At 38.0% G+C, this 25,000-nt stretch overlaps 1 protein-coding gene across 5 annotated transcripts in view; it reads right to left on the bottom strand.

Moving 5' to 3' along the window:
• nav3 (neuron navigator 3) overlaps positions 1 to 13,523 on the bottom strand; it is a 384,230-nt gene extending 370,707 nt beyond the window's left edge. For 4 of the 5 annotated variants that reach the window (XM_031898936.1, XM_031898938.1, XM_018092258.2 and 1 more), the window contains exon 1: positions 12,891 to 13,523. The gene's annotated coding sequence lies outside the window, so the exon portion shown is untranslated. The remainder of the gene's footprint in view (positions 1 to 12,890) is intronic. The other variant, XM_031898937.1, reaches the window with a different exon arrangement.
• Positions 13,524 to 25,000: the final 11,477 nt, after the last annotated feature.

Below are 25,000 nucleotides of genomic sequence, written 5' to 3'. Positions count from 1 at the left end.
CCAATGCCAAAGAGGGCTTCCAGGTCTTACCAATTACCAGTAGGTAGGCACCAGGTATGCTGGAATGTGATCCTGCCATAGAAGTAGTGTCAGCAGGTAATGTTAGATTTAGGTTCATTTTAAGGCCTTCAACAACAGATTTTTCTATGTTTTCTATATTTTGATGCATTTTTATTAATTTGTTAAATATAGACCTAGAAAAGGTATACCTAAATGTATCGTGTTTACAACTTATTTTAAACAAAATATAAATAGTTCCTTTGTTTTGGATGATTACATGATATAACCTATCAGTGTCAGAGATAAATGTAATAGATTGGAATAATTATAGTGCCTGAATACCTAAGGGGGAGTCGTATATTAGTTTTCATGGCAGATTTTATTTTTTTGAGAGTGAGAGTTCATAATAACTGCCAGAAGGTGAATACATGGACTGCGGGCTAAGAAATGAAGGTTTCCATGTCATGTAAGATAAAAGGAAGTGGAATAACAAAGACAAGAAGACAAAGAGAAGGAAAGTGTGAAAGAAAAGCAGTGACAGTGGCAGGGAGCGACATACAGTACCACATTATGTTTGCATGTCTGAGCAATGTACTATTCATAGGCCTGATGAATTCCCACTCTAGAGAGTTCATGATCTTATGTGTTCCCCGAGCAATAAATTAACCTCTACCAAAGCATCTGAAATATACACAAAAGTGTGTGTGAAGGCAGCACAATACATTGGCATTTTAATGTGAACAAAAATGTACCAGAAAAGAAGATATGCTAAACAATAAAAGGGTACTGTAAATAACACATTTAAGGTAATATGCATACTGTAATACAATAGGCAGCATTTTAATGAAACCACCACATTTCATATTTTTTACAATATATAAGCCTTGGCACAGCTAAATAAAGGGCACCATTTGGGGGATACAACACTATGTTGTACAAAAAATGCTGGTAGTGATTACTGTGCCATTCACAATGAGAGAGCTTCAGTTGCAGGTGGCCATGCTGCCACACAAAAATGCAAATTGAATGTCCAAGCTTTCTCATTATGCACATAATAAGCAAATTGGGAGGATCTCATTAAGCACATACATATGATCAAACATGGCAGCCTGTACCAGGAGCTCCCTCCCACTGCAGATGGCATAGTGCTTTCCACCCCATCTTGGGTATGTCCCTAAAATAAAGGAAAAAAATGCTAAATACTTTATTACTTGCGAGTCACACTCAGATGTAAAAAGTGTTGATGAGCCACACTGTGATGGAGTGAATTTAGCTAAAAAAATTTAAATTGTTTGTTAGTCTTTAAATGTTAATTTTACTGGCCAGTATATGGTATATACAGGTATGTGTTAAAAGTGGAAACTTTGAACAGTATTAGCTTTGGTTAACAAACTGAGGCCTCCTTTGTTTAAAGCTTGTGCCTCAGCTGTGCTGGAAGTATGTTTTAAATGGGGCTGAAACAACTGCTTATTGAAAGCTATATTTGCCACAAGTGTATACATAAGTGTTTGCATAAAACTACTTTGTTTCTATACAAAACATTGCAATTGCTCATATAAAGTAAAGTTTCATGAAGCACTTACCTAGAGCTCTCAGAGAAGCCACTTCCTAAAGGGATGGGCAGCCTCTCTGAATGAATATTTATAGAGTAGATGCTGAGCCCCTTGGGGCAGCATAGAGCAGTTTGGAGGCTATAAAAGCTGCAGACTGGTTTCTTTTGGGAGTCTGTGTTAAGGCTTTGTAAGAGGCAGTTCTATAAAGGTGGCCATCGGTCGCACGAAAGATCGTTCAATCTGCCACTAATGTTCAGTGCTGAAACAGCAGATAAGGAGGTAGAAACAATAGGATTTCTACCTCCTTCTGACGATTCAGCCCTGATGGCAGATTTTGCTCAGGCGCCTTCTATGGCGGCCGATCAAAATCTTTTAACCCACCCGATTGGCGAGTCGACCGATATCAGCAGCCTCCTGCTGGTCGACTCACTGACTTGCCACACACGCACTGAATTTCGTACGAAACGAGGTTTCGATATTATCGATGCGTGTATGGCCAGCTTAACTCCAAGATTGTGCTTGCAGGGTTACTGTTGACCCCCTGCTGGTAAAAGTGTGTATTGCAAACTGTGTTTTTCTGCATTTGCTAAAAATTACAAAAAACAAACATATAAGTCATATATTTAAAAAAGGGACCTTAATATAGGAGCAACATAGAGGATGGTGAACTAAGTGCTCATAAGCCACTGGTTGTGGAGCCGCTGGCTGGGGATCACTGCTCTACCTAATTTGATTAGGTAAAGTGATTAACATAAAGAAAAACACATACCTTCTTTCTATGACATTGTTACTAAAGATGCACTTACAAGACATGTCTCTAGTGGAACCCTGTTGTACATTAAAGGAGAAGGAATGTCTTTTTAAAAATGTAGGCTCCTCTAGAGGACTGTCTCCTTCGTCTCGAACTGCACCACAGCATCCTACAAAACTGCACCATTTGCTGTACTTGTTCATAACAGCAGAGTAGTGTAGAGTGGTTTCTGGTTTTTGGAGCTTGTGAAAAAAACAGTAGTACCCAGGAGGAACCAGCTCAGGAAAACATAAAATCTCAGTGCATATGGTGTGTAATATTCCTGATCCAAATTACCTATTTTAAAGGAGATACTACAGTTCTAAAGTCATCAAACTGTAAAATAAATTTGTATATATGGCATTACATCAACATTACATTGTGATATATAAAGTATTACACTACATAAGGGCATTAAGGGGCCTATTTATTATGCTGTGTAAAAAACAGCTTTTGAGTGTAAAAAAAACTGCATATTTTTTTTGTACGTTTTTTTTCCCACTGGAACCTACGTAAAATAATGGCGTAAAATCTGGCGTTCAGCCGGCGAGATTCACCATTTAATTTACACAGGCTTTTACCTCCTTTTTTGGCAAATTTAGTTTTACACAGCATAATAAATAGGCCCCTTTGACTGCATGCATATATTCATAAACACAATGCGTATTCATGTAGTGCTTGTATGAATAAAGTTACACATAAAAGTGAGAACATCCTGCATTATATAGAGAATTCAATAAAATTAATTTATTACAGATTGTTAGTATCTCAATATTCAGAAACAAAGCTTGAAACATATTAATGGGAAGTGGAGACCAACCAAGAGACATTCTTTAGATCATCATATGCAGTAAATAAAAAAATCAATTCCATTCCACAAAAGATTGATTCTTTGATAAGGAATGCCTTGAAAACTTCATGAGATGTACCTCCTGCTGAATTGATGCATTAGAAGTTATTCTTTTTAATTAACACCATGTAGCACTGAGAACAGTACACAAAGAAACAATATGTGAGGCACAGCAGAAATAGAACAAAAACAATTCCTGTAGCATTAATGATTGCAAGAAATAGCATAAATCACCCATGAAACAATAGATTAAATAGCCACAGGGTCTTACTGCACGGTATGAAATACGGTAAACTACCCGTTATGGCAGCTTGACCATGTGACATCTTGTTCTGCCTCCTTTACTAAGCAACAATAAATCAGTGACACCTTTAAAGGTAATGGCACATGGGTACATTTTCAGCATGACTGCAGCATTTCCCATTCACACACATGTGAAAGGCATATCTTTCCAGGTGCCATTACCCTAAAAAGTCTAAGAAAAAGTCTAAAATGTACAGTATATATAGACAAAGTCACCAGCACCCCTGAGATATGCAAAAGTTAATTTGAGTTGCAAAACTTTAAAAACAGCATACAAACAAATCCACCTGATTTTTTGGGATTCACGTCCCTTTATCAAGCATTATATTAACTCACAATATGCACTATTCACTTTTTATATCCACAAAGCCTTTTGTCCCTCCTTACTGCTCCACCCCCAGTGTTAAAGTTATGGTCCATACCCATGCTCCATTATCAGCAATAATATAAATAATAACTTGCTTCCTTTCAGCTAATCATTTTCCTGAATAAAACAAAGAGGGCTGGAAATCTGCTTGTGTCTGCAGCTTTTCCTCTGGCTCCCGAATCATGTTACATCCATGAAAAGAAGCATCCCTCCACTCCGTTTGCCACAAATAAAGATATAACAGTAATCAGCAGCTCCCCATTACAGTCTATCTTTCAAGCAGTTAAGGATTTACAAATATATGATAAGCACTCTGAGAATAAATGATACAACTAAATGTAAATAGAGCTAAATAATACATTACATAAATTCAATTTGGTGACATTTTATTGCAAATCTGTAATTTTGCATTTTTTTATGAAAATTAATGTGGCTTAATTTATTTAAAAAAAACAAAGCATCAACACTGATTTAAAAAATTGCTTCTGCTTCCACTTCCCTGCCACTGCTTGAACGTTGCCAGTTTGAGGATATAGTGCACAAAAATGCACTGAAGCTGATAGACCTTATATCAAGCATCAGCACAGACCAGCTGTACTAACGTATTTTTCAGATACAGATCCTATTAGATTACAGAAAATTTGTTTTGTGAGCGCTGTTACTTTACTACTTTTATTTTTGGAATTATTATTAAATGGGAGCACTAAAGCTCAAACAAGAATGATAATAACAATGCAGCATATTATGGTTTGGGCTTCTGTACCAGCTCAAGGCCTCAACAGCTCAATAATGCAGCTTTTCTGCTGATTCACAGCATAGGCTCTGGGCTGCTGTTGGTTACCCAATCTAAATTAAAGATAATCAAATCAAAAAGCTAAAACAGTGAAACACTGGTTTTGGACTTGGTTGAAGCAGCTACTTCTTATATTTAATTTTTAATATTAGTGGATTTTCTCAGTTATACATACTTCTGCTAGTACCAATTGGTTATTGTTTTGAACCGAAAATTGGTTCTTATACATAGTCCACAGTGGTCCAAGGGTCCATATCCTCTTGATTTTCTAGAAAAAAAAATCTTTCTTGGCCACCAGTATTTAAATGTGATGGGTAGATTCATTTCTTTATACTGGACACACACAACCAGTTACAGTAGACAGAATAAATTAAAATCCCCCTATATGAATACTACTTAAACATTCTTGTTCAGGTAAAAACAAACACCATAAAAGAAACCTTTAATTCATTTAAGGGCAAAGAAAATGTGTTGGAAACCACCTAGACTGAGGGAAATTATCCACAAATTTAAACATTGACATTTTGGTTAAAACAGAGACGTAGGTTTCCAGCTTAAGACTTCCCATGGCAGAAATCTCCTATTCCTCTTATAAGGCCTACTTTCTATTTTCTTCACTTCCTTAATGCAGTAAATATACCTTCTTCTCATTTATTTTGTTGACAAAACCTACTGTCCGACTGAAACTCTCAGAAGACTTATATTAAGCAGCAAAAACATTGAGATGCACACAAGTTCTTTTGGTAACCATTTATCTAAATGTAAAACAATTGCAAGAACTGATTCAATAAAGAGCTAGCGCTGTCCTTTCTTTAAATTAGTGATGTAAAAGACATAAGCAACTGTGTGAAATACATTCTGTTAAATTAACTGGTACATATATAACTCCACTGAATATTACATTGTGGCCTGCGTGATTTGCAGCTTGGGCTTAATGTATAAAATGCATGTATACAAAAGTACTTCAGAATGATAGGCTACACCCGAGTACCCATACTTCTATCAAGGGACAGAACATATAATAATTATTACCCTGTTTTTATATAGCACTGTAATATACTGCAGTACAGAGAATATTTATCATACATATTCAGTCCCTGCCCCAGTGCAATTTGCAATGTAAGGTCTACATCACATGCATACGTTATAGGAAAAATTTATCAGGAGTCGTTAACCTGCTGTTGAAAATTTGTAAGCTCTGACAAGTGAATGCCATGTCGTTCAGTTCTTACTAAACTTGGTGTGACTGCGGTTTCTCTGTTGTTAAACCACAGCGAAACACCAATAAGTTACATTAGCCTAAAGAGTGAAGTCTTTATTTCCAAATTAGCAAAAACTTTATTGTCGACTAAACTACATTCTCTAGAATTTCCTTTAGCCCTACCCCAGGAAACAAGAAGTCAATATTAAAAATAACACAACAAACTAGCATCTTACCAGAAAGTACCATTTTTATACCTATACATTTGACTCATTGACTAATGTTATTATTACCATGAAAGTATGCTCAAGAATATTTGCATTTTCCCATTTGTATGCATATGTTTTGCCTTCAACTCATTTTATTCCCTTGTAAAACCAAATAATGTTAGGTCATGGGTAAAGGGCGTCAACACCTCAATTAAAATTCAATTTACAACCGAGTTCTGGTATAAATGGAATTGGCTATTTAGGGTACTACATCATACAATGACAATCCTGGCAATTCCATCCTTCCTACTCTGTGGTAACAGGAAGGAACTGAAACCTAAATGGAGGGCACTATGCGTTTAGCAAAAATAGCCTGAATATAAAATAAGTTTAAATACAATCCCTAGAAAAAAAACAAACTGGACCAAATACTGTGAATATAATACACTAATCTTGCACACTGAAATAATGAATACAGTGGTGGTACAGGTATGGAATCCCTATCTATATTAATAAAACAGAACATTGTACTTGATCCCACCTAAGGTATAATGAACCTTTATTGGAGGCAAAACAATCCTATTGGGTTTACTCAGTATTTAAATGATTTTTAGCAGACTTAAGTTATTATATTCCAAAATTACGGAAAGATCCCTTATCTAGAAAACCCCAGGTCCCGAGCATTCTGGATAACAGGTCCCATACCTGTACGTGCAAAAAGAATATTTGTGAAATCTGTTCAAAATGCAAATTAAACTAAAATAGTAGAAGCATTATCAATGAAAAAAAATATACCACCCAGCACAAATTTCAAAAGTGTCAGAAAGCGGATTTCACCAGAGAATCACCCTTCTCTGGCCAAACTATCCACTTTTCTGACACAGATTTAAATAAATGATGGTTTGCATCTTCCATCTTTGTAATTATTATTTCACTGTGCAAAATCAGTGAAACTTCACCTGTACCTCAAGAAACTTCTGGGGGAAGGGAGAATGGAGGAGAGGCACCAAAATTGTGTAACTCCGGAAGAAATGGGAGGTGGGGTGACAGCTCTGGGTTTTGGAATAAGATATTGGACAGGCAGGTGTCTACATACTTTTTGTCCTAATAATGTACCCACAAATGTTATGAGTACAGGTACTACAAAGCAAAGGTTCCCAGTATAATGGGGCCCTAACCAAAAGTTTGCACAAAAATAAAAACTGTATGAGACTTACAACAAGATTTTTACTTTAACAATATATTCTGTCATTTAAGAGAACAGACTAAAAAAATGTAGTTGGGTGGTCCTATCACCTCAGGTAATGCAGCATTAATGTCATGGAAAGCTATCGCATTTGCAGTCATACCCATATGATTTTCACAGGAAATGGATTTAATCCTTGCTAACCTAGCATGACGCAAACATCCGTGTGTGAGTCTAGACAAATCTTACAAGCGTAGGAAGAGGCTGTTCTTTTCGTGTTACATTAACATTTAAAATCACAGTGAATTCTGAGCAAACAGATCTGAAAAAGAAAAGCAAGACTGATATGGCAGCACAGTACAGGTTGGTATTTTTAGGAAAGCGGAGGACAGTGAATGAAGAGATGTAAAAATAATTTCCTTTTAAAAGCAACTAATCCTTGCTTCCCAAACATAATGATGGACCTAATTAGCATCAATGCTTTAGAGATCCAGCAAAACAGCCAAATGTTCGTTATTGATTATTCAGCCTACTCTTGGATGTTACAGCTTAGAAGGAACTCAGCTGCTTGCTAGAAATATATATCACTAGAGTGTGCCGGCCGTTGAGATGCCCTACTGTTATGTGGTCTGTGGCATTGCTGATAACATAATGCAGCACTCTACACATGACAAAATGATAAGCAAGAAATGATCTAGCTGATTTCTTAGGGCATAAGAGCTGGATGCTGCCTGGGCATAATACTCAGCAGTGTCTTGAGAGGACAAAGCTGACTGAACAAAACAGAGTCTATAAAGCTACACAGCAATGGTAGAAGCATGCAAAAAAATATTTATAAATAAAGACTACAATACCGGTTACAAATGAAATTGATTTTCAGGTAGCTGTAAGGAAACCAGCTGCTACACTAGAAAGACTACATGAGAAGAATGAGTATTTTTTTATTTATGTTGTGTTGCACATTAAAGGAAAAGTATTTTATTTTACAGCACATTCACTTGACTAAGGGGCACATTTACTAATCAACGAACGCTCCGAATGAGTTTTTTTCGTAATGATCGGTATTTTTGCGACTTTTTTGTCGCCATTGCAACTTTTTCGTATCTTGCACGTATTTTTCACGACTTTTTCATCGCCATCACGAAAAAAACGTATTGTTGCGCCGAGTACGAAAGTTTCAGATTCATTCAAGCTTCAGTATCGTGACTTTCTTTGGGCCAGGTTGAAGCTGCAGAGTGCCATTTATTCCTATGGGAGGCTTCCAAAATCATGCAAACTCGGAAAGATTTTCCTGCCGTTTACAATCGGTCAATACGAAAAAGTTGCGAAAAATACGAAATGTTGCGACAGCGACGAAAAAGTTGCGATATTTTAGTTTCCGATCCGAATTTTTCCCATTCGGGATTCGAATTCATGTTTTGGTAAATCTGCCCTCAAGTCTGCAAAGGCATGGGAAAGCCAAGTAATAGGGGAGTTAGGCACTACAATAGAAATTTCTCCTGTCTAGGGCATTCTTTTCCAAACAGAAGCACAGACCCGGGGAAAAAAAATTAGAACTTGAAATTCTCTGGGGGATGTCCACATATTGGCTACCCCCTGTAAACTTGGGTTTCTTAGTCCTTTAAAATAAAATATAACAGGTAGCACAACACTTCAATGGTTAGCCCTGTTTTCTGCTATGCAGCCCTGGGGTGCTGAGGTCAAGCTCCCCCTCAGTGCTGCTGTCAGAGACATGAGCTTACTATTCTACAGAAGGCATAAAGGGCATTGCCCCATTATGATCACACAACTGAATTACAATCTGAACCTTACAATTAGATTTTAATTGTATTTGTATTAGGGGGCAGAATCATGAACCCCCATTAACAGTGTCTGGCTGGGACCCCAGGGCTCACCAGAAAACCTTAGATCATAGGCCCACTCCCCAAACTATTTTTCCTCCTTTTACAACCTCAACCTCTTATCCTAGTCTCTTTTATTTACATGCTACCATCTATTCTTATATCTATTTATCCTCTTTGTTCCCATTCAGAAATAGGGAACGGCTATGAAGCAGGCCAAATGGTCACAGTCAAACAAAAAGTTTTTGGAATGAGAAAAAGGGGTTTAATGAATGAACTCATTCATTAAGAACGCGTAAATGGTAGGGAAAGGGCTTCTGTATCATTATTCTGGAGCATTCAATTGCCTTGTGATGTACAGAAGGCTTTATTTTTTTTCTGATCTTGTTGCTCTCTATTAGTGTTTTCTCTATTTGTCCTGTTTACGTGATCACAAAACTGTCCTGATGACTGTGCTCACTCACACTTTTTCACCCTAAACTTTCTGCTCTCTGACCCACTTAAATACAATAAATCCAGATGAAACCAGGAACATTTACATTCAATAAAGAGTAAGTTGTACAGGGAATAAAACAGAATAATCCTAACATTACAATAACATAAGGGTAATAACAAATAGGACTGAGGCCTATATATACAGCCGACTAGCTAATGAACCTGTTGTCTGAACATCCTGAAGAATTGATTGCCAAAGACCACTGATCTGCTTGTCTGAATAATGGCCTTAATCAGCAGATCTGAATGGAAGTCAGAGTGAGCTGCAACCCATCATTTCAGAATCTGTCAGTGTCACTCTCCAAAAATACATGAATTGGCAGGTTTCTGTTCAGACAAATCAACTACAATATATTGGGATCACAGCACAGTCTGTCTTAACTGCTTCACAAGGTGTCTATTAATATACAGATGGTTGAGTAACGTAATCCTAAATAAAATACATAACAAATGCAGGTGTAGGGAAGATAATGGGTACACCTGCAAGAAAATAGGCCCTAAATATGAGCAAGAACCCTCTAGCTGGATAGCTGTGAGGTAGTCTGAGTAGTCTGTGAGGTACAGGTAGGGGGAAAGCTAAGGGAAGCCTCAATAACAAGGCCATGTCTCCTGGATGCCCCAACTCCAGTTCCATTCTTTATATGGAGGCAGAAGTTGGCGGAACTAAAAACACACTTTAACCATACATAACACACTTTGGATAAGATGTATTCAAGTGCACTGCACATGGGTCAACTGGTTTCATTGTGTTTACCATTCACCCACCACAGTTGATAGTATAATTAGACTAAATGCATAAAAGTTGAGGTGTAAGTTGGCAGCCTTTTGAAAACCAGCAAAATACGCAAGTAAACCAGCTTTATTTGCATTTAATTTGCAGACATTCTGCTTGGTTGCAAGAGATTAGTGCAATCTGTAGTGTGCATTTAAATGTACTGCCCACTGCCACTTTAAAGGACCAGTGATCCCAGGGCAAAGATCTAATTGGTGGGCACCCACAAATGCTGCTATAAATTTATTACAGGACTAACTTACAGAAGGATATTTTGAGTACAATAAAGCAGAAAATAAAGAAAAAAGTCTGTGCTTACTAAAATAGACATGAGGTTCAGGCATGCCACCCTGCACCCAAACTGTAATCACAAATACCACCTTTTTGTTAAAAATATAAAAATGGTTATATTTAATTAGCTCTTCCATCTGATCAAAATGTGGGGTGCCATTTTGGGGGTGGATGCTTCCGTGAAAAGTTCATTTTATTGAATACAATGCAGGCATTGTATTCAATTTTCTGACAAGCTATCACCTGAGTATTAAAGATTGATCTCATTCACTAGTGCTATACTTTTCTCTGTGATACTGTCCATGTAATAGGACAGCTGTCAGAAGAAACAAACGGCACCCTGTCTGGGGTGTTACAGGTCAGTAGGATCAGTTAGCACAGAGCAGCACCCTGGCATGAAGGTGAGTGCAGGCACAAAGGAATGGGCAGGGAAAGAAGGAAGAGGCAGGCGAAAACAGTAGAAGCAGAAAGATGGGACACAAGCAGGAAAAAAGGGGGCTAAATAGCAGGTAGATGCAGGATCTGTTTATTTACAAACATGCTGGGTAAACGCTGCTGAAAACAAATAGCACCATGGGGACCAAATTTCCCTAGCTGCTATTATATTTTCATAGAGGGAGTAACAGATACACTACATAATGTAAATTATTGTTAGAAACAGAATTCAATGTAAAATTCTTAGGCAAAAAATAGAATGCACAATAGTTTTTGACTCCTAAACAAAAGCCACTTACAAAAACAAGTGAACTGAATGGCAGAGTGCAGGTAGTGCTCCCAAATGACCCTCCTGGCAGATATAATGCTAATACACTGCATTGTTTGCAGAAAGAGAGAAGCGCATTTACTGTAAGACAATAAGTTTAGGCCTCACTTCCCTGTGCACATGTGATTGCTTTGTGTTCCACTCCTATGTACTTCCACAAACCTACTGCCTCTGCTCCCATCTCTACCATTAAAGTTGCTACTTACATTGAATATTTTAGCAATAAAATGACTTTAGAGGCTAGAATGTGAGTAGCTTATAGCACAGAAGCCAATTAGCTCCTGTTAATGTATATTGTTGTTTCTATTATTGAGCACATTTTCTAGCAAACCAAACCCAGAACAGGTTTTAATATGCAATTCACAAAGCAAACCATTCACTGCTTTATAAGTGCTGGTACGGTTACAGTATAATGTTGTGTCCCCTGGAATATTTCATTGTTTTTTTTTTTTGCTAGTTATTATTTATGAAAAGGATCTTTCCTAATGATGCTCTCGATTCTGCTTAGTATCAGTATAGTGAGAGCTATTGCATAGATGCCAACATTACCTGGGGCTGTATGCATGATGTACATTTCATGCACATAAGGAAACATTTCATAGCATATTAACATTAATCATGAGCGTTCCAGCACATTTGGGATGCTAATAAATAGATGGAGGTGATTTTGTACTATAGGTTAGCTGCACAGATAGGCACCAGGCAAACAATAATTAACACCATTGGCAGAAATGTGTGACAATGCATAGGCTAAAAATCTCCTGCCTGACAGTCTGACACCCAGCATGTGCCAGTGATCTCAGGTAGAGACAAACATAACATCACATGCTCTGTAAGGAGCTGATAGAAAGGTGACACGCTGCGAGAGACATGACAGAGGCACCAGAGCATGGCACGCCTGCACAGCACCTACACAGATGGAAGGGACAGCACCTTCCACCACATCCACTGGCCCCTGCCCAGCTCTACACACCCAGCACTGGAACATCTGCAATCGCTTTACTCATGGAGCAGCCACATTCTGCTGCAGCACATGTCATAGAAGCGCCTTAGCTCACCCTGGCCATACTACATGATAAAGCCCTGGAGTTGAAGGAGATGGGGAGCCTGGCAGTGCAGGGAGGCTGATAATCCCATTAGGGAGTAGTTTTACACTACAACTCCCAGAATTCCCTGAGAACTAGCAACAGCTGGAGGGCTGCAGAGTACGCATCACCCATTCATATACTGAAAATAAAAGGACAATTGTTAATCAATATAATGTGTATTTTGTATTGTATCTACCTTTTTCCCCACGGGGGCCCTGTCATGCAGGGGTTAACCAAATATCGTCTCTGCTCTGCCATACAGGCGGCCCTGTATTGCCCGTTACCCTTTTGACATGTGCCAAGCACCTTGGAATTACCACCCACACCAACTGCTCTTATACAGACAAAATGAAACAAGCAGGAGCGATCCTTATCAATGGGCACTTACTGTTTCTGCTGCAACGTGCGATATCGCTGTACCACAGCCCTGCGCTTTGCACCCAACAAACAAGGGGGATGCTGTGAGTTACCTGCCTGCTGCCATGCCAGGTGCTCGGAATGCCCAGGTTTGTCCAGCGCAGCGCCTTCAGCAGGTTACTATGGAAATGCTCGCACAGAAAGGAGAGGCTGCCGGGCAGCGCATCCTATGCACAGAGTGATGGAACAGAATGGCATGTGTATGTCATTGGCTCCCCTTGCTCAGCCTCCCTGCTTCTTGCTCAGCCTCCCTGCTTCTGCTTCTTGCTCAGCCTCCCTGCTTCCCACCGGCCCTCCGGGGACTCAGCATGCACATCAGATCCTCATGGTGCCAGAGCCTGGAAGCGAGAGCCCATCCTCACAGCAGCCTGCCCTGCCATCTCTGCCGCAAGTGGCGCTCTTCCTTCGTTCCCGGGCACAAAAGCGAGACGCACGCAGTAGCTCGGCACTGGATCACGATCGGGAACGATTGCCGCTCTTACAAAGCTGATCGATAAGGCTGGCTGGGAATGCAGCAGCTCCTAGCGCCCAATCGTGCAGCTGTGACACAAGGAAACATGTGCAAGCACAACAGCTGAGCTCCTTCATTAACATGCTCGCAAGTGTTTGCTGGGTTTCATTCATCCTGCTGCTTAACCCTTCGCAGTGCTGCTGGGAGTAGCCTCACCGACTCGAGAGAGACATTGGCATCTGCCTTTTGTGACATTGCCAATGAGGCATCACATGTGCATTGTGTACTAGAATTACTGTAGGCATGTCTAAAGTTAGGGTGTAAAAGAAATACAAAATAATCACATGAGGGCACTGCAGGAAAGGGTTAAATAATTAAACTAAATATATCTGGGTGTGTATATACATTTTTCTTTTTACAAACAGTGTAAAGGATAGTTGTTTGCATACATTAGCTGGTTATTTCTATCATTAAAAGGTATGTGAGGCAGTAGCAGAACTAGAAGCTTCACAAGGCCATATATTAATTATTTCATGGCCCCCTTTAACTTTAGGAATTAAAAAGTGTCCCACTGGCCCCTATACTTCTATGTAGCCCAGCAGGTGTATTTCCTAATAGTTGCATCCCTCCTGTAGGGACAATACTCCATGAGAGACTTGTAGCAGGCTTAAAATAGGCTTTGGAGCAAATAAAAATAAATAAGACAAATATATGAAAATGCCACCGTGGACTGAGAATTTTAAAAAAGCAATGCATATAGTATTTTTAAAGATGTGACCTACCTATTAAAGGGGTTGTTGGTAGCTTTATACAGACTGGCCCATAAAAAGTTACCTGATTTTAGCTTACAGCTTCTATTGGGAAATGTGGTCACCCTTCACCTGTAATAATATGGAATAATGGCTTTTACACATGGGCATTTTTAATTGTGCTCCCCAGTAATGTTTTTTTTGTGCATTGTGTCATATGGGAATACAGGAATGAACTGACCTAATTCTTTTCTATGGGGACTGTCACTGTACTCACAGGAGTGCACTAAAACACAGATGAAACACTACAGGTAGCATTATATTTGCATTCACTGTGTGCGTCTGTAGGTAGAAGACTTAAAGACAAGAAAAGGGTTATTAAATTCCTGTGTTCCCATGTGGTGAAATGCACAAAAAAACCATCACAAGGGAATACAGTTGTAAAGCCTTATGTAAGAGCCCCAATAAATCTACATGCTGAGTGGCTAATTACCAATCAATTTAGATGTGTCCTGCAGTGCTGCATAAAAATTATTGCAGCCTGCAACAGTGTTTCAATGTATTGCTAGACCTGCAACATGTAAAATGTATGAGTTGGGTGGCAACTATTGTACAGTACTACTTATTTGCTTTCTGCAAAGAGTAATAAGATTAACTAAAACAAATTAAACATTGCCTACTAGGCAGTATTTTCTCCTTGCTTGTGCCTATGTATTACAGGTATTGGATCCCTTATCCGGAAGCCCATTATCCAGAAAGTTCCAAGTTACAAAAAGGCCATCTACCATAGTAACTCTAATAACTCTAATTTTTTAAAATGATTTCCTTTTTATCTGTAATAATAAAACAGTAACTTGAACTTGATCCCAACTAAAATATAATTAAAGGGAAACGAAAGGTAAAGTCACTTGGGGGTGCCAAAATGTTAGGCACCCCCAAGTGACTTTAACCGCTTACCTCGTACCCCGGGCTGGTGCCCCTGTTGGGAGAAAACAGCACCAGCCCGGGGCACCTGGAGCGGATCGCTTCCTTCTTCCTGGCTTCCTTTTCCGGAATGCCAGCGGTGGGCGCATGCGCAGTAGAGTGAAAAGCCGACTTTAATGTTTAAGTTCGGCTTTTCACTCTACTGCGCATGCGCGCGCAGCGAAACAGAAGGAAGGAAGCGCCGGCAGCTACCCCGGGCTGGTGCTGTTCCCTCCTCACAGGGGCACCAGCCCGGGGTAAAAGGTAGGTGGTCAAAGTCACTTGGGGGTGCCTAACATTTTGGCACCCCCAAGTGACTTTGGCTTTCTTTTTCCTTTAATCCTTATTGGAGGAAACACCCCAAGCAGTACAACATCCTGTGAGTGCACTCTCTGTACCTCTTTGCTTCTAATAAGTGCTTTTGTTGCCACTGCTCTTCTCCTTAGGCATACTCTGTGTCCCTTACACCATCCATCCCCAGAAGACACCTTTTCTCCTCATTGGTCCCCAGCCAGTGCATCCCCAATAACTGTGCCTATCTATTCCTCGCAAGATCCAAACATCTATCCTCACCGCCTCACAGCAATATACTGTTTACTCTTCTTCAAATCCCAAAATCCTCAACAATCTGTCTTCAAGCTGTGTGTCCCTTCTCTAGTCTTTGGGCAAACAGCAAATCTTTTCTGCTTTCTACAAATGCACCCTACATGTCTCCTTGTCCATAACTATTGTGTCTTTTACTCACAGTCCTAGCCCTCAACAGTACAGCACAACTTACAGCTTCTTGCCCCCAACTAGTGCATCCTAGTGGTGAGCGAATCTGTCCTGTTTCGCTTCGCTGAAAAATTCTCACATTTTTCACCCGCAACAATTCTTTTGACGTGGGTGACAATTTTTGGACGCGCGGCAAACTTTTCCACAGCAAATGTTTTCATCTGTTTCGCGAAACAATACGCCAATGGCGAAATGTGGAAATTCGCAACAAATCCATGCCTGGCGAAACATTTTGTCCATCACTAGTGCACCCTTCTCTGACCCCCCCTTACCAAGACACAGCATTGCACCTTCCATTCCTCTGTTACCCTCACCCATATATACTTTATCTCACCTTATGCTCCCCAGTAGTACATCCTCCATACATTCAACAGGTGCAGTGTCGGACTGGGGTGCAAAGGGCCCACCAGAAAACCTTAGACCTTAGGCCCACTGTCGCCTTCTCTGTTCACTCACTTTCTTCAGTCTCTTATTTATTTTTATATACTATTATCTATTCTTTTCTTCATTTCTTCTGTTTTTTTCATATATAGAATTGAGTAATGGCCATGGTATAGGCATACAAGGCAAATGGTTGGGTGAGCAGGAGGGCCCACTGACCATCTTCCCGTTCTATCTCCCAACAATTACAAATTTTTCCCTTCTAATCCCCAACTTTTTGTCCTATTTACGCCCCAGTGTGCATCCTGTGCTCCCTTCAACTCCCACAAAAACTCAAGTGTTATGCACAGACACGCACTCAGTTGCTGACACTTACCTATAGGTATTGCAAGGCCTGTATGAGCTGCAGTACAGTGTCAAAGGAAACCACGGCTGCACTGAATGATTATTAAATAAAACAGCAGTAATATAGTACAATAAAGTTGCTTGTAATAGACTTTTTAAAGCTAATTGTCGGGTGCTATTATCAATTTTTAATACATGAGCCCTATAATTTGGAAAAGATTTTACAGTCATTACAGCTCAAGAAAAATATATGAAGGCAATATACTTAAAGCGGCAGTATACCTCCTTTTTGGGCATTAATTGAATGAGTAGGACTTGTGCTAAATGTTTTTTGCCTGCAGATTTAATTAGGAAACATGTATGATTTCTGTTATTTGTTGCACTACAGAGGGCAAAATCTCAAACTAAAAGTAAACTAACATTGTACTTATGATTTATCCAATCACAATGAACCCAAATAACCAAGCCACTAAGAAGCCCTCTGTATAAACAAACTCTCCCTTCCCACAGATGCAGCCTGTTAGGCTTTTAGATAAGGAGTATCTCATTGGAAGAATACATCTATAGGTATTCTTGTATGTCCCTTGCTTCACCTGTTTACTTAAAGCTGTTTAGAATATAGTTGTGTTTCCTTTTTCTTCTCCTCATTATAATATTTAGAGAGATTCAAGAGTCTGCATCAATAATTTCGTTTCCATTCACTCTCTCCAATCACCTCTTTATGATGTTGCCAAGCGGGCAAGGAAACAGACTCGTGATAACTCCAACAAATATATACAAACAATTCCGAGCATCACTGGGCAGCCAACAACATGCAGCCAGTATGCCCATGTAGGTGTGCAACATAAAACAATCATGGAAAGGGAACTATGGATGGGGTAGCTAGCTGGAGCCCTCAGTGTTGTTATTTAGCCAGCCCTGGACAGATGGACATATGGTTTAGTGGGTCAAAGCTTCTCCCCACACACACAAACAAACAATAGAAGCTCTGGGCGTTGTTTTTGGCTCCCGCCTTAACCACAGATCTTCAGTAGTAACTCTCCAGCTTCTTCTTCCTCTAAAGCCACCCTAAAGAAAAGCAGAACTACTACAACACATACACATTTGCAGAGAACCTGTTAGGCATTGTGGGCTTTAATGGGTTAATGACTATACATATTATAAACCAGCAGACATAAAGCCTCTCCTGGAAAATATTGTGCAGGAGCAGCAGGCGCTCTGGACATGACAAGTAGATTTAAACCTATGCACCTTTTAAGAGAAAGGAAATCACATCTGGATTATGTTTGATGAAATTGTTATATAAATGTGATATGATGGGGTGAGATCACAGATATAGTTGTTTACGGCAGTGAGCTGAGCAAGATATGTGAATGTTTAGCTGCATGTGTGCCCAAACATATCATCAGAGATCAAAACTGCATAAGCTGGTTGAAGTCAGAGCAGCCACACAAAGTCACAATATAGTAGGACCAGGGGAGAATGATATATGCAAATAGCAAGTGGTTATGTGAATATAAAATTATGTACTGTGTCATGCTGATGAGAAAGTTAAACGCTTACACTTAAAAAACAAGAAGTTAAATATATATCCTAACATCTGTGTGCTTTACTGTATTCAAGTTTATTTATTTTGCATGTGTGAACAAAGAGCTGTAAACATTTCCAGAGAAACCTTGGTGGTTTTTTTCGTCACCATCTTCCCCTTTCATAGTTTCGATTTCTAACAGCAGAAATTGTAGTTCCTATATAAATAATTCAAAATCCCCATCAACCAGCTGACTTTATGTGTACTTAATGGTGGAGAGACTGGTAAAGTGGCCTGTCATTCTCACTGTCATTTATACCCCTATGTTATTCTGTAGAAGAGGAAAGCATTGTCACTGCCTGTTCTAGCCTAATGTTTGGAATGGCAAATAACACTGTTTGTTTTATAATGTCCTCAAGTAAAAAATGGTTTATTAATTATTTTACTGTCTTTGGTACACAGCTGAGATAGTCTTCCCATAGGCAAAACATACAATAATAATAATGCTTTGCCTTGCCTGACACTGCTGTCTCTCTGTGGCTCCCTGCTGTGACACAGTCTCTTTCCATCAGGGAGCTGTGGGCTAAGGATGATGCCATGTCTCAGACAGGTCCAGACTGACCAGAGACAGAACAGATGTGAAGAGGGAGGCTTGTTTCTTATCAAACTACATATAGCTATAAATGTGGCTTCTTGGAAAACGAAATAAAAAATGCATACATTTCCTGCTTTTAGTGCATTTTCTATCCTTGGGTTATTATTAAGATCCCTATTACAGAGTTTAATTTTACATAACAATAGAAAGTACTTCTTCAGTTCAATTTTACTAAGGATCATTGGCTTACAAATAAAATCTGGAAAATGACACTAAATATGAACTATGTCTGTATGACATACCGCTGTGTAAACAATGCTGGTGTTAAATTATATCAGGAACATTTTAATGTGTTTATTTGAATTACTGATATACTGATCTGATTAGTGCAATTATTGTGCTTAATATACATACAAGTATTTTGTGACATTATTAGAGTTAGCAAAATAATATAAAAAGGAAACAACTCTCAGTGCCCAACTGTATATGGAATATTTTTTACCAAGACTAATTATCTAGACATGTGAACTAGCTTTACATTTGTCACGACGATGTGTAGACAATAAGCAGTCATCAGAGACTGGATTTCAGATCCACCAAGGAGTTATTAAGGGATTAGTATGCCTGCATGACTTTCCAGATAAGGCAACAGGCGGTCCTGCTAATGCTTAGGCAGGGACACAAGTGAGTGCCTCCTGTTTATGAAAATGCTTCTGTATTAAATCTGTAAAGCAGCTCCCTGGAGAGCAAACTTGGGTTGGGAAAACCCATTGAGTATTGTTGTATATTCAATAACCTGTAGATGCTGCCAAGTTGCAGAGCTCTGGCACCCAAATCATTACTAGTAACTGTATTAATAACACTGACATCAAGAGGAAAATTATAAGTATATACTGTATAACTTATACTATAGAAGTTATAAGTATATACTGTAATACGAACACAGGCTTATGTCACAGAGAGAGAGAGTAGCTGCTGTTTTAGCTGGCCAAAGATCGATTTTGTTGTTTTGTTTGTCACATCTTCACTATACGTGGATCCCTTTACATAGCTGCAAAAAACAAATTATTCCAGGGTTCAAGTGGATTACAGAAATGGAAAAGATAAAAGATTACCAAGATTATCATAAAGACAGAACCAGAGACTGGGAACTTAAATGGTACCCTTGGATGTATTTATTGTATTCCACACCTTCTGTATCACATGACCCCATATAGAGAAACACTCACAGTTATCTTCTTAGCCTCCCTACCAGTACTGTTCCCAAGATAAAACAAAAGCATTAATTCTGTTTGTTCTTTTCTATGACAACACTTTTGTATTAGAATACTATAAAACTACAATAAGATTGATACTGAATCATTTTCAATAAATTCTAAATTAAAAAAAGTAGAAAGATCTGACAGACAACCATATTTCCTGCAGGCTTCAGAATGCAAAATACATAAGGTGCATACTTCCTGCCATCCAGGAGCCACTATGGCCCAGTAAGCAGATCTAACAAAAATGTGAGAATGACCCTAAGCTTCCTTTATTTCTTCATCTTCCAGTTGCCTTATCCACTATCCAAAAAAGTACATAAGTAGATATTAAAGCTAATTTACAAGTACTGTGTTGGTTTAAGGAACAATTTTTGTGTGACTGCAACTGATTAATTTTCAGTTTTGATAGACAGTGTGTGATCCAATAGGGTTGCAGGATGATGTTTCAAAACTGTTCCCTATGGTGCTAAACACACATAGACGTTCAGCTTGGTCAGTATCAGCCAAATCTCTCAACCAAATGTGGGAGTGTATGACCTGCGTAATATCTTTCTTTAGTTGCATGTTGCCTGTATATTGATTGTATGATAGTGTGGGTGTCTCAGAGGAATCAACGGCATGTTTAATGTAAGGTTTGTTTGGATAGCTGCAATGAAGTAGTTTTAGAATAAAACAAATCTGATAAAGCAGCACTGTGTGCTTAAAAGAAATTAGAGCTTCAAATTTTTTGTGGCTCAGCATGAACGTGTGAATGAATAATTTGTTCTAATTAGGCCATGCCACTGGGAGGTTTTTCACACATTCAGTTAAATAGCATAACCCCATACTTTTGACATACAATAATGCAAATAGTCAGGTCTAGTATAAATCAATAGATAAATGCTACAGTAGATTTAACATATTCAGATAGAATGGTTACCTCTTCTATTATCCTGTGAAAGACAGATTGAGTATAATTTAGTTTGCTGTACACGAGCCGCATTTGAATTAGCTTTACACACTTGCATGTGTTAATTACAGGGACTACAGTGTAATATGCCAATAAATATAAGGGCTTAACCACAACTGCTTCAGTTGCAGTAGGGGCTGTAGACTGTGGGATATATATCTACACATACAGAGTGGCCAATGAGGGTGACAGTATATATAATCAAAGGAAGAGAGAGAGAAAGTGGCTGGTAGTCCTGTCTATGCTTCCACAAATTAAAACCTCATGGTTTTGGATATATTAGCCCTAGTCCCTAAAGTGAATACAAAGATCCCTTAGGTTCCAGATATGAACTAGACCAACATGCAAAAACAAATTAATTAACCATAAATGAGTATGGTATATATATATATAGTTTTACATTAATCACGAATTGAAATTGAAAATAACTTGGATTTAGAAAATGCAACTCCCATTGACGTCTACTCAAGATTTTACTCAAGATGTTAAAGTTTTATTGCTTTTAATATATCTGAAATATTGAAGTTTTAGAAACTCAAATTGCAAACAACAATTTGCCAAAAAAACCTTGTATAGCAAAAAAAGTAGAATTGGAATGTTGCTAATTCTGCCCCTTAGTGAGTACCCTCAATACCTTTCTGCAGTATTTAGCTTTTTGTTCAGCAGCTCTCCAGTTTGGAATTGCAACAGCTATCTGGTTGCTTGGATCCAATTTACCCTAGTAACCAGGTAGTGATTTAAATGTGAGAGTGGAATATGAGGCAAGGGCCCAAATAGAAGGACAACTATTACAAGTAACAGTAAAAATAAACTTGTAGTCTTTACAGAGCAACATTTTTTTTAGCTGTTGTCATTAGTGACTCATAATTGCAAGCTGGATAGATACAAGAAAAAATGTAAATTGTTCAAAAACTATAAGAAATATGAAATGAAAAGCAACTAAAACTTTGCTAAAAATAGGTCATTGTATAACACTGTAAAGGTTAACGTAAAGTTGGACTACCCCTTTAATTGTATACACACATTTTTAAAGTCCTGCTTAAAGATTTGTTTTCTGGTGCACATATCTGAAGAGTCATTTTATAAACTGCATACTGGACCAACTATAAATCTCAATCTAAATCTTTTTTCCACTAATACACTAATACAGTTGTGTGTTTGCAAAACATACATTAAATTCATGCAAAGCAAAATTTATTCACAAAAGGAAATACTGTTTGCATTTAACATTAATGACTTTTCTTCCATTCCCCATAAATCTTAAAGAAGCATTAGAAGTAGTTTTGAATGTATCTTCTGTTCTGCTGCTCCTTCTCTTACTGCTCCCTTCTCCTCCTATTTTGTGTGAATAGTTTGAATTTAGATCATTATAATGATAATACGTAGCTATATAGCTTTTCTTTTATGGCAACCTAATTTTTATGCTAAATATACTGCCTATCCAAAACATGTAGGCGCAGTAAGAATATACTACCATATATACCTAAACAAACTAAATCGCATATGTATTCCATTCTTTGGTGGGATATTGAACAGTGAAGTATCATACTTCATGCCCTTTAACCCCTTAGGCAGACTTCTACTTTCTCAATCCCATTCCCTTATTTTTTTTTGTGCACTTGAACTTGAGTCTGCCAGACTGCCATATGACACACAGTTTTGGAGGCACACGTTTAAAATCATTGCTGTCTTTTAGAGGGTAGAGAAGATCACCTGCCAACAGAACTCAATAAACACCAGATTCTGACACAACATAACAGGCTATTCTGCAAGATATTAAGATTCCCAGTGGTGAAAGAGGTAGTTGTGTGCAGGTGTTAGGGAGAGATAAGCTTTTCTCTGTTATTGCAAGTGCATCTTAGGTATTATTTTTTATTGTTTTGGTTACTTAACATACAGTAGCTTATATCTACACTAGAATTCTAGTCAGGCTTTGAAAGGAATTATAACCATGTGGATGACATTGCTTATTACTTAAAGGGGAAGCATCATTACTATAAGCATGTAACTAAACTGAGGTTGTTTAATAAATCTTTTTCACAAAGGTCTCTGGGTTTTTTCTTATAGTTTTATATCTAAAAATAGTTTAATTGTGCTTTTTCTCAGCCTAACGTTTTTTCATAGCAACGTTAAATCGCACTCTTTGGCCGTTGGGCATTACAAATTGCTGCCTCGTCCTGGGTTCAGTTTGTTAAATTAGATTACATCTATCTGTGTTTTAAAGCATTAGTGAGCTATTTGCAGCAGGAAATAAAATATTACATTTAAGAAGTCACAAACAAATCAATAAATGTATAAAAACACAGATGTATTGAACATTCACTAGAGTTTATTATCATGATGAAAGTTCCCCGTTGAGTGATACTGATTCATTCCTATGAAAAGCTATAGGAAAATGTCAATATTGCTAAAAAAAAAGGCTAAGCACAATCATCTTTATGTAGAAAAGTGCCCCCAAGCTATCACCAGCCCAAGGTAGTATTTATTATGCTGTGTAAAATGAAATTTGCAGAAAAACAGTGTAAAAAGCTGTGTAAAATAAATGGCAAATTTATCATGGTGTGTTTTCTTTAAAACAATCCGAACACCAGATTTGACGCCGTTATTTTAAGGAAGTTTTGACAGAAGCCACTCTAATAAAAAATGTGTAAAAAATGTGGTGATGTATGGCGCATTTTGTAACTGCTTTGGGCAATGAATGTTAGGACACATCACCTACTCAATTTCATTTGTAGAAAGAAGAAACTGATCATAGAGGATCTATGGGAAGTTAAATAAAGGGGTCATGTTTTGTAAATGGAAGGCACGGGGTTCAGATCCATGATGAAAACCATGTTATTATATTTAGTTTCATAAATCCTGAATGAAGGCACACAAGAAGTACACAAAATGTTGAGAGTGCTAATTATGTAGAATGCCAGGAAACTGAATGTTTCCTCCATCATAGATCCATGCAGCTTAGTTACCATCAAGTACATTATTCTGTTTTATTATTACAGAACATTTTTTTTTTATTATTTGGTTAAATTGGACTTTTTGGGAGATAATTTGGAGCATTCTGAATAACATTATTCTGGATAACAGATCCCATACTTTTATATAAATCAGTCTGAATATCAGGCAAGGTATTATTTCAGGATTTAAAAATCCACAGATCTCTAACAAATTACATTAGCTCATTCTTTAATGTTCTTTAATGTTTTGCAAAATATGACCACAATTTACAAATAAAATACAATAATAAGAATAATAGAGCATTGATAAGTACTCTAAATGGCTAACTTTTTTTTAGTTTTAAAATTCATTGCCATTTAGTTGCAAAACAAGAAAGCAATTGGTGGTTTCTTATGTAAAATGGGTTTAACATTTAACACTCTGGGACTAAAGTACAAATAAACTAGTCTGTGTAATATTTATTTTTTATGTTAATTATTATGCTACTATTAATATGGTATAAAAGAAATTGGTCTTTCAATATCTTCATAATATAATTTGTATAGTGTTCATTTAAAATTGCTCGAAAGCCTATTGACGATTTACAGCACACCCAGTGCAATATCTGTAAAGTCTGCATACCCTTCAAGAAATATGTACATATTAAATCCCTCACTCTATCCAGCATGTCAAATAGCCAAAGCAAAAAGGCTGAAGAAGTGCATCAAGTAGCATGAAATCCTATTCTTGTGGCTAAATGCATTGCCATTATTATAACAATCCCTACCCTGCAAAAAAACATCAGCTCTTCTAAAGCATATATCTGCTTTGTATTAGATGGGCCAATTGGTTCTAGAAGTGAGTGGAATAAGAAGAGAAACCTTAGTGATTGCCATGTATGTTTGGCTCCATCAAACCCGTTCCTGTACAAGGCAGACTTTCCCATCACCTTTTCACATGCTGCCTACGTAGCAGATATAGGTGGCTTTTGCAAGAAAATAACACACTATTCAGAGATTTTAACATATTTTAGCATTTTATTTGCCATATATTAGCCTTTCTCATTAAAACAATAAAGTAAACATACAAAACATATCTTGCAGATTGTAAAATACTACACTAATTTAAATGTACACCAATCAGCAGTAAA

The sequence above is a fragment of the Xenopus tropicalis genome, chromosome 3, assembly GCF_000004195.4.
Source record: "Xenopus tropicalis strain Nigerian chromosome 3, UCB_Xtro_10.0, whole genome shotgun sequence".
NCBI lineage: Eukaryota > Metazoa > Chordata > Amphibia > Anura > Pipidae > Xenopus > Xenopus tropicalis.
Note: the sequence above shows the minus strand (reverse complement) of the source record. Positions and strands in the feature narration are given on the sequence as shown.